The sequence below is a fragment of the Anopheles stephensi genome, assembly GCF_013141755.1.
Source record: "Anopheles stephensi strain Indian chromosome Y unlocalized genomic scaffold, UCI_ANSTEP_V1.0 chrY22, whole genome shotgun sequence".
NCBI lineage: Eukaryota > Metazoa > Arthropoda > Insecta > Diptera > Culicidae > Anopheles > Anopheles stephensi.
The window spans coordinates 1,391-12,871 of NW_023404994.1; the positions used below are offsets into that span (position 1 = coordinate 1,391).

An 11,481-nucleotide genomic window follows, 5' to 3' on the forward strand; every position below is an offset into this window, starting at 1 on the left:
GGCTTCCGAATTTTGACACAAGCAAAAACGGATTCCTATCAGACAAAAATCGCCAGTACCCAAGCGACAAAAAATAAAGCTGCTCGAATTGCAAGCAGCTTTTCTGGTAAAATCGGAAATGTGTCGGAATAGCTGTTGGTGGCTGGGAGGGTTTGCTGGGACATGTTATAGGTGCTCAAAACTGCTCGAATTTGGTGATTTGAGCCAAAAGTGCCAGGTATACTTTGGTGTAAGATTATTCGTCACAGCGTCTTAGTGAGTGGATTTGAGATCGCGAAAAGTGCTCGATTTTTTTCGAGCGTTTTTGAATTAATCAAAGCGTTTGCGAGTGCTGCTTTGTTATTTGAATTATTCGGTAGCTTTAAAAAAACTGCTCTAAACTGCTCGAATATCCAGACAGGTGCATATAGTGCATGATATATACGTTGGAGTGTGTGTTTACTGGTTCAGAGTGGCTCTAAGAGTAAAATGAAGTGTGCGATAAGTGCTCGATTTTTAAGCACTGCTGGAGTGACACAAATCATCGGTAAGTTCGTGTATTGGTGTTTGTGATGCTAGGTAGGGCTAGAATAACTGCTTGAAACTGCTCGAATTTGCTGAAGGTGTTTGGTAGTGACCGTGCAGGTGACAGTTGTGCTAGGAGGGGCTTTAACTAATCGTATTGCGGTCAGTGCTCGTCACTGACGTCATTGATTGCGTCATTTCAGGATTACGACGGATACCGGCATTTAAACGCTAATTGGGTGGTCGGATGGGTCGCTGTATGTAAGTATTGTGGTAACCGTTTTATGTTTTCGCCTTGCTGCTGTTCAAAGCAAAAGTTTTATTGTTCAAGCCGAACTCGCAATGTGAACCCCATTTTCCGTTTGGTTACTTTTTTGGCTGGTTAAAGGTAATGATAATCAGTAAATTGCACATTTTTTCAAATGCAATGTATCTATCCATGTATTTACTAATTTAAGATGGATGCGAAGAGCTGGACGGTAATAGTAACGAACAAATACAGTCAGCGATAGCAAAGGAGATGTTGCGGAAGCGTATAACAGCCCTGGGGGTCCAGATGGATGTGATGAATGAGAGAATGGACAAACTCATCGCAATGTCGCAGCAAGGGGAGAAGAGCCAGGTCGTTTCTAATACTAGCCCACCTTAGCCACCTGTTACCACCTCTGAGACAACATCGCTGCTGTAAATTATAAGCAACGTGCGGGCGACGCCCTCTAAGTAATGATATGGCTAAGCCTTTTTTATTGTATGCAGTGACGGATAATAGAATAAGACCACTTCTATACCCGATTTTCAAACAACTGCTTTCAATATTTTTACAAAGTATGATTATAATTGTTTGCATCATTATTATTAGTATTATTAAACAAAACTTTGGAAAAAGCATCCTCAACATATTTTTTTTTTTTTTTGTCAAAAATTCACAAAACATTGACATCTATCGCGAAGCCAGTCAATAAAAATAAACCACTGGTTTGGTTATATCGACCAATATATTTATCTACTCGAATTGGCATCGCGAACGCCTACCGCTCACGAGTCGATAAAAAGATAACGATCGATATAAATACTGATCGAGTAGTTACGCTATCTGTCAAATTGGCTGTCAAATCTCTGGTTTGTTTACAAATAGCAGTACAAGATTGTTATTGCTAGTGGGAAACGTTTGGTTAAAAATGTTTATTGCATTATTTTTAACGGATGATGGTGATGATGATCATACAAATCTTGCAGCATACTGAAGGCATTTGTTACCAGGCATTTTGAATTACCAGATAAAACGTAAGTGAAAACATGTGTGGTGGAAGTGACCATCGATTGCATTGATACGTGGAAGGATGCTAGGAGGTGTACACCCTGAAGACGGCAGTGGTTTACAGTATGGCTAGTCAGGTGGTTACTGGCTCTAGTTCCCGGAGAAGCGCACACTGAACTTTGATGAAGAGCCTTCCGAAGGGTGTCGCAGAGCGCGTGTCGTATGTCGGGTGCGTGCGTGGCCCGGTATTAGGAGATTGAGTGTTCCGTTGGTCATTACGTTACTGGTAGCTTGCCAGCAACTTAAATTATGCGTGTTGTGTACTAATCCTTGTTGGATGAACAGCCGTTGCCTATTTTTAAGAGTGTTCATGATTTTAAGTTTTTCAATATTATTACATTACATGTTGATTGTTTAGATTTATTCAAAATTCGAAATTCATTGAAATTCTCGGCAAAATCATGAGAAATTTTTTGACGTAGCACATAAAGAGTACAATTTTTTTTCCTAAATCTAACGTAAGCTCTCAAATCCGACTCCGTACCGTTTATCAACTGGTTCGTGGCAGTAGATAAATATATCGATCGGTAGTGCCAAACTGTGTCGTTCGCGATGCAAATTAACGACTTTTTTAACCACTGCTCGACTTTTTCCTCACGATTTGTATGACGGGCATGACAGTTGTTACCATCGTTTTACGGGTTGACAAATTTGTTGCGTTGCGATACCATTCCGCCATGATAGTCGTTATATCGATCGATATATTTATCGACTGATGGTTAATTTGGTTGGCGATAGGTGTCATTGAGTAAAAAAACTTCAATGGAGTTAACAAAAAATTGAGACTCAAAACAATTCAACTTTTTTATAACAAAGCTAGACTATGTGAGGTTGATAATACAAAAGAGGCGGATTGTCCAGGACTATAAAAAAATTTGGTCGATTTTTAAGTGTGATGAATAGGTTTACTTATTGTATAAAATGTTTTTGGTCATAGTGTCATGAGAGTAACACCACGATGCTTAAATCGATATCGTTTGATTCAATGATTTTTTTTTTTTTGCATTTTTGCTGACATCTGAAACTAAATTTTGCAGAAAAAACTTAGTTGATCCTTGATAATTTGGGCTCCATAGCCTCAGCTTTACGTTCGTTAAACATCAAGCCTGACAATGTATAATTTATCAAAAACTGATTTAAATTCCTTTGAAATTCAGTATTTTGAATCACGTATCTAATAATTGTATCATTCACCGTTCTCACCGCTCTTTCAGCTTAGCCATTAGATTGTGGGTGGTAAGGTGGTGATTTGCTGACTTAATACCTATGAATGTTACGTTGATTTTACTTCCCTGAGTTGAATAGAGGCCATTGTCTAACACTATTTTTCCTGGCATTCCTAAACATGTAAAAAATGTATCTTGCTCTTGGATGAAAAGCTCTGCTCTGATACTTGTCATGATTTTAGCTTCTGTAAACAACGTTAAAATTTAACTTTACTTTGCTTTAAGGCAGAAGTCCGACACAAACAACGATCTTGTCGTTCGGCAGGCGGTTTCTGAATGCCCAGCCGCCGGGACGTTTTCTATGTATTTCCACTTGACATTTCTACATCAAGATGTGTACAGATATATACAAACTAAGGTACTATAAGAATGGGGCCTACACTTGCATGAAAATTTCGTGAATCTATCTACACTATCACTAGTGAGCTATTCTCGAAGAAACAAAAATCTACGAGTATTCGCTCAAGTGGACTTAAATTTCTTGCCATTTTGTTGTGAATGCTTCTTTCAGTATTATTGTCTGGAATGACAATTAGAGAAAATAATGACGTTGTTCGATAGCTCTACTGGTTTCTTTCGGATCGTTGCTGTGACTCGCTTGGGGTTTACCTTAAGACTAAAATTACAAATGTATTCTATCTTATTTTATTTACAATATTACACGAATACTAATGCCTATCCTTGAACCTGAACTATACAAATATATTTACATTAAATTCATGTTAATCGGGTTGCCTACTCATATGCGCAACATTCCCGACCGCCCAAAATTCCCAATTTTAATCGTAACTATCAATATCCTCTCACTTTCATTTTCGAACTAACTAGCCTTAATTCTTAATTTCCTTCCTTTGAAATTGCAACTCTCATTTTAAACAATATTTCCTCCCATCGTAGTTCCTCAAAATTTAAATTTCGCATTATTCTCACTTCATTTCTTATGTGATTATTCATTCCTTTCAATTATTTGAAACATAAGTTCCCTCTCTCTATCTCTCTCTTCTCTCTTGGTCAATGTTATTCAACCGGCAAAATACATATTCTTGCAACTGGTCTTTTCATATCAGTTGTATTAGCGGTTCTTAACGTTACCACACGTACTACTCCGTCACTGCCTGGATGAACTGCTGTAATTCGAGCAAGCGGCCACTTTGTTGGCGGTACGTTGTCCTCACGCAACAAAACCAGCATACCGGGCACTATTGTTGTTGCCGAGCTATTCCATTCGTTCTCGCCTGGAGCTGTTGCAGATACTTTGTCTTCCATCTAACCCAAAACTGCTGCACTCGTTTTTGAACCAAACGCCAATGATTCAGTCGGTTATCTGGAACGTTCTTCAAATCGATTAAGATCCTTCTGCCAAATCGTCTCGAGCAAGTCAGGTTTGGTATCGGCTCCACTAAAAACGTAAAAATTGTGTGTAAAATTATTTGTCCGTTGTGCTTCCCTGCATCAATCGTTTGTTTGTGTATCATTCTATCCGTACTTACCATCTCCTTGCTTTAACGGTTGTTGTATGTGTCCTAATTTGGTCGATTTTGTTTAGCCTCGCTCAGCTGTTTGTTGTTGTTTATTCCGTGGGCTTGTGTGTTGCGCTGTGTGTGTAAATGGCTCCTGTGTGTTCGGCCTGTGCAGCGGATGCCTCCGTGGCCAATGATGTGCTTGTGCTGCTGCTTTTGTGATGCGGTTTGTCATAGAAACTGCACCTCAGTTTCCTGATGCCGTTCTTCAATGCATCAGCCCTTACCAAAATGTCCACTGGAGCTGTTCCACTTGCACTGTAACCGTTGAAAACCGCCGCAGATTGCCCACGAAGGATGGTAGCTTCCAAGCGGGCTTCCAGACGGCGCTAGATTCCATTGTCGCGTCGCTCAAAGACGCCATTCTGCAGCCTCTCACTAGGGAGATTCGCTCTCTGCTATCTCCTCGGAAGGCCGGCTTAACTCTTGTCTCTCACCAACCAGGTACTGATCATGGTGCGCCCACCTCCTCTCCGATCAGGCTTCCTCCTATCCTTAGCACCGACCGTCCTTCTTCCTATGCCGCGATTGCAGGACAAACCCCCGCTCCGAGCCTTGTCGGAATTTCGGGCACAAATGCGGTGACGTCACCTAATCTAGTAGCGACTCAAGCGCGTAATCCTCGCAGATTTTGGTTGCACCTCCTTGGAGTTGCACACCATATCACGACCGACCAAGTGAGAGCATCGGTGATACGCCGTCTCAACACCGAGGACGTGCTTGCTTTCTCTCTCTTGGCTAGAGGTGTTGATCCAGCTTCTCGACGCTCTCTTTCTTTTAAAGTGCGTGTTCCAGATTCCTGTCGTGAGTTGGCTCTCTCCCCTGAAACGTGGCCTATTGGCATCCGTGTGAGAGAGTTTATCACCGCTACTCATCACGATCCAGTTAGACGTCCACCGGCTCCATACAGTACTCCTGTTTTAACAGCTAGTAACTCTCTCATCGCCGCTCGACACCGTCATAGAGAGGCTCCCTACATCAACCGCACTCAGCCTCTCCACAGCACACCTTCCTCTCCTGGACACAGTTCGGACTTGACTTTGATCCACGCTACACCACTCACTTCACTTCCTCATCCCGCTCCCCCTAGCAAGCGTAAGAGAGTTCTAACTTGTAGTCCCCATCAGCAAACATTGGACCAATTCTTTCGTGCATAATTCGGCGCCCAGGAAAAAATTTATGCATACTATCAGAACGTGCGGGGTCTCCGCACGAAACTCATTAACTTCCACCAGGCCTTTGCTGAATCTGACATATGTGTCCTGACCGAAACCTGGCTTGATGATTCGATCCCATCGTCGCTTCTTTTCGATGAAACTTTATCATCTTTAGATGCGACCGCAACAATAGGAATAGCAACCTTTCGCGTGGTGGTGGTGTGCTTATTGCATGCTCATCACAACTTGCGGTCTCGTCGATCTCGTCACCATGCGCATCGTTGGAGGCGGTGTGGGTTCGCATCAACCTGGGGACCTCGCACCTGTACCTTGGAGCCATCTACATTCCGCCATACAGCAGCTCATCCTCATCTGTAATTGATGATTTGATGGAGGGCATCGGTGTAGTCCTGGGGCGCATGCGCTCCGAAGATAAAATTATGATTTTTGGCGACTTCAACATGCCGGGCATCTCGTGGACTGCTGATCCCCATAATAAACTGTGGCTTTATCCTTCCGATTTTAGGCAGCGGGATACGACGTTCATTGACGGTCTGAACTTTAACCACTTGAAGCAACTCTCAGGGGTAACTAACGGTAACGGACGTCAACTGGACCTGATATTTGGCAATTCCGCTGCAGCCGCGATCTGTGATTCAGTACACCGAGTGTCTTTGACGATTATTCCCGAGGACGCTTATCATCCAGCATTGGAGACGTGCATCACCGTCATCGCGTCGCCCTCTGATCGTCCGTCTCGTTTAGTTTTGACGCGTGAGCTGAACTTCAGGAAGCTCGACAACAGAAAATTTATTCGTCTCATCTCGACATACGACTGGAGCTCCCTGGACGCTGCTCCTAGTATTGACGAGGCTGTAGCCAAGTTTACGTCTGTGATTTTGTCTTTCCTCTCCCAGTGTTGTCCCTTTCGGACCCCTCCTCCAAATCCCTTGTGGTCAGATAGACACCTTCGTTCACTTAAGGCGGATCTTAAGCGTGCGCTTCGTGCGTATCGAATGCACCGCTCCACTTTTCACCTGCGTGTCTTCAAATACGCAGCATCTGCTCATCGCAGTTATAACAGGATCCGCCTTCGTACCCATAACGCGCGCATTCAATCCCATCTTTATACAAATCCTAGGTCATTCTGGAGATACGCCAATAGACAACGTGGATCCTCCGGTATTCCAACAAATATGTCTTTGGGCGATTGCTCTGCTTCCTCCCCGTTGGAAATATCTAATTTGTTTGCGCATCACTTCGATGGTCTTTTTGTTGATCCGACCCACTCTACTGCGTCTCTTGTGGCTGGGCTCTCGAGTGTTCCTCGGGACTGTATTAACGCTCATTCGGTGCATATCGACGAGCAGATGGTGCTCACTGCACTTTGTCAGCTTAAGCGCTCCTTCTCTCCTGGTCCTGACGGCATCCCTTCTTCTGCACTCATTGACGCTAGAGAGGCGATTGCTCCTGTGTTGATTCGCCTATTCACTAGGTCGGTTGATACAGGAGTTTTTCCCTCTCTTTGGAGATCAGCTTGGCTGATCCCAGTCTTTAAGAAAGGTTGCCGGACGTCCCCCTTAAATTATCGAGGCATCTCCATCCTCTGTGCAGCGTCCAAAGTCCTCGAGTCTGTGATCTACTCTTCTATCCTTCCTATTGTTTCCCCGTTAATCCCATCCTCCCAGCACGGTTTCGTGCCGAGACGCTCTACCCTGTCGAACCTTATGTCGTTGATGATCGATCTGTTTGCGCACACAGCCGCTGGTAGGCAGGTTGACGTCATCTACACAGATTTCAAAGCTGCGTTCGACTGTTTGTCGCATCAATTGCTTAATGCAAAGCTCGAGCGAATGGGTTTCGGTGGAGCCCTTCTTCTCTGGCTCTGTTCCTTTTTGAAGGACCGGTCGTACAGGGTAAGGGTGGATGGGGCTCTGTCGGACCCGTTCATCAGCAAATCTGGGGTTCCTCAGGGTAGTGTCTTGAGTCCTTTATTGTTTTCACTCTTCATCGCCGATTGCATTCAATCGCTTCCCCCTAACGGTTGTTTGTTGTATGCCGACGATGTCAAGTTTTATCTTCCTGTGTCTTCGTCCCGCGACTCCCGCTCCCTCCAATCCCACATAGATGCTTTCGCTGGCTAGTGCATATCAAACGGGCTCGTTCTTTGTGTCTCGAAGTGCTGTGTAATTTCGTTTGGTCGCTCTTCTTCCAAATATTTACACCAGTATCGGCTCTACGACTCAACACTTCCGCGAGTTTCCTTGGTCAGGGACCTTGGGGTGTGGCTGGACGACAAATTGTCCTTCGAGCCGCATCTCAACTCGGTCCTTGAGCGGGCTAGCAAGGTGTTGGGTCTAATCTCTCGTATGTCTACTGAGATTCGAGACCCGTTATGCCTGAGAGCGCTGTATTGTTGCTGGGTGCGTCCCATCCTGGAGTACGCCAGTGTTGTATGGTCCCCCGCTGGTGTCACCGCTATGAACAGGTTGGAGAGGGTGCAGAGGAAATATACGCGGATAGCCGCTAGACGTTTACTGAACGACCCCAGCACAACCTTACCTTCTTATTCGGAGCGGTGCCAGCTGCTGGGTTTGGTTAAGCTGGAGGATCGTCATGGTCATGCTCGCAAGTTATTTATTGCCAACATCCTGCTTTCCAACATTGACTCCCCCGCCCTTGTGGCAACTATCCCTTTATATGTCCCCTCCCATCGCTTACGCGTACGTCCTCCCCTGCTTATCCCTTTTTGTCGTACGTGGTTTTCCCAGAGCGATCCATGGATGCGCGCGTTATTAGCATTCAATTCGGTTGGTGATCTGTTTGACCACAATATCTCCATTAATTGTTCCGCTCCCGTCTTTTGTCCTCTTTATCCTAAAATCTGTTTTTCTTTTCCTCACTAGCCATCTCTGTCTGCACCCTATATCCTCCTTACGTGTTATGTATGTTTAGTTATAAGATAAATTGACTTTGTAAAGCCCTTGAGGCAAACAATTTGAAAAAAAAACAAAAATTAAGATTCAAATCGATATTAAGAAGATGAGATCCAGTTAAAAAATGTAATGGCGTTAGTGCTTCATAATCTGAAGGGTCACTCGATAATGGTGTGATCGGCCTAGAGTTCAAACACGATTCTATTTCCGCAGGAACTGTTGTCATGTCTTCGTATGATGCTGGATCATTCCCAAGAACTCTAACTTAGTAAAATTTCATAGACTTCACGGCCGCTTCCCACAATCCTCCAAAATGAGGGGCCCCAGGTGGGATGAATTTCCACCTAATTCTGTTTTCTGCGCTCCAAGACTGAATCTCCTCCTTCTGCTTCGGCGATTGAAAAAGCTCATACAGTTGACGTAGCTCGTTTGCAGCCCCCTTGAAGTTGGTGCCGTTGTCCGACTGCAACTCCGTTACTAAACCTCGTCGCGCTACAAATCTTTGAAGAGCAGCCAAAAACGCAGCAGTACTCAAATCAGACACTAATTCGAGATGGACGGCACGAGTCACAAAGCACACAAACACTGCCACAAATGCTTTGGTAGGAGCTCCTCTTCGATGCTGGGCCTTGATCCAAACTGGACCGCAATAGTCCACTCCTGATATTGCGAATGCCTCTGTCACTCGATTCCCTGGAAGGTCAGCCATTGGTTGGTTCACTTGCCTCGGCTTGCATTTGAAGCATCTCACACATTTATGACAAACTTGCTTCACAATAGATTTTGCACCAAGTAACCAATACCGTTGTCTTATTGCTGTTAACGTTGCTTGTGTACCAGTATGTAGGAGCTTAAGGTGATAATGTTTCGCCAACAGTTTTCCCAGCACATGATCCTTGGGAACAGCTACAGGATTGTTTGCGTCCATGCCTAATAGCGAGTTTTGGAGCCTTCCCTTTAGCCTGATGATTCCTTCAGCGTCGATGAACGGATTATATCCTCTCAGTGGGGATGATCGCGGTATTTCTTTCCCATGCCCCAAAACATTTGATCTCCTTCTCGAAACGCTGCAGTTGTGCTAATCGAAACAGTAGTCGTTCTGATCACAGCCGTTCTTCAGTGGTGAGAAAGAGCGTATCGTGGTTAATAACTGAAGATTCAAGTTTCTGCTTCCTTCTTTAAACGCGTTTGCACGCCTTGTAGGAATCTCTGGCAATACCCCACAACGAGCCGAAGCTTGGTAAAGGATGAAAAGCGATCGAACAGCCAGTCAATGAAATTCTCTTCACTGCATGAAGAGACAATTAAATCCACCTTACGTTCTTCGCCTGTGGTTATTGCTCTTACATCGGGCAATTCTGGCCATTTATCTCCAGCTTCCGATAGCCACTTTGGCCCCGACCACCATAGCGCAGAAGCGACTAATCGACTCGGCTCGCAACCTCTCGATATCAAATCGGCTGTATTCTCCACACCCGGAACATGTCGCCAAATACAGGCAGTGGTCAATAGCTTGATCTTTGCCGTGCGGTTGCCGACAAACGTCTTCCAAAGATGATGAGGGGACTGAATCCAATGCCACGTTGTCATAGAGTCAGTCCACAGGAAACAAGGGCCTTCACGTAATCGTCCCTTCCTCACGAAATCCCATAATCGGCTTCCCAACAACGCTGCACACAACTCCAGTCTGGCAATCGTTAACCGCTTTGCTAATGGTGCCACCTTGGATCGCGAAATCAGCAGCTGTACTATTACTTCTCCCGTTGTCGATTCGCTCCTCACGTAGATACAGGCTCTATATCGCTTTTCAGAAGCATCACAGAATATGTGATACTGAATTGCCTCGCTCGCACACACCAACCTTGGAAGCTTAACGTCTTGCAGCACATGAAATTCATTCGCCAGATTCATCCATTCACGGCACAAACTCTCCGGTAGTTCCTTGTCCCAAGGCCAGGAATTTCCATTAACATATTTCAGTCTCCAGAGTTGCTGCATGAAGATATTTGCCACCATCTAAACGGGGTCCACAAATCCCAAAGGGTCGTAAATCCTTGCAATTGCTCCCATTACATTTCTCTTTGTCAATGAAGCGGAAACCATGATCTTAGGAGCACGTACTCTTACAACGTCTGTATTGGCTTGGCACGATCTTCTTCCGGAATTCCATCTAACGCAGTCCTGCTATTTGATGCCCATTTCCGAAGTTTAAAACCCGCTCCAGCCAACAGTTCAACCACCTGCTCGCGAATGCTTTGAGCTCTTTCCGTTGACTCAGCTCCTGAGATGAGGTCATCCACGTAGAAGTCGTTAAACCATTTCATTGCATCCGGAAATTTGCCCATGCTGTTCTCAAATGCTCTCCGAAGAGTTCGTATGGCCAAATACGGAGCACACGCTGTACCATACGTAACCGTGTTGAGTCGATACATGCTCACAGGATCTGCTTCGTTAGACCGCCAAAAAATGCGCTGCAAGTCTCTATCCTTCTCCTCCACTAATACCTGACAGTAAATTTTCTCCACATCGGCTACCATGGCTACCTTATAAAAGAGAAAACGCATCAGGATAGATACAATGTCATCCTGCAGTTGTGGCCCGATCAATAGGATGTCGTTCAACGATTTTCCACTGTCTGTTCTACATGAGCCATCAAACACGACTCTGCATTTTGTTGTACTGCTGTCAAGCTTCAATACGGCATGATGAGGTAAATAGTATTTTATACCTTGGTTTCCATTCTTCTCATCTGCTATTCTCGTCATATGACCAAGCTGAATGTACTCTTCCATGAACTTATGGTACTCTTCACGTAGACAT

At 44.6% G+C, this 11,481-nt stretch overlaps 1 long non-coding RNA gene across 2 annotated transcripts; it reads left to right on the forward strand.

Annotated features, from left to right (window-relative positions):
* The first annotated feature begins 482 nt into the window (after positions 1 to 482).
* LOC118515171 lies at positions 483 to 1,005 on the forward strand. Of its 2 annotated transcripts, none has more exons than XR_004906969.1 (3): positions 483 to 526; positions 672 to 765; positions 963 to 1,005. It is a non-coding gene; the product is annotated as an uncharacterized LOC118515171 (long non-coding RNA). The 2 variants fall into 2 exon arrangements; XR_004906970.1 differs by lacking the exon at positions 963 to 1,005 and adding an exon at positions 836 to 873.
* Positions 1,006 to 11,481: the final 10,476 nt, after the last annotated feature.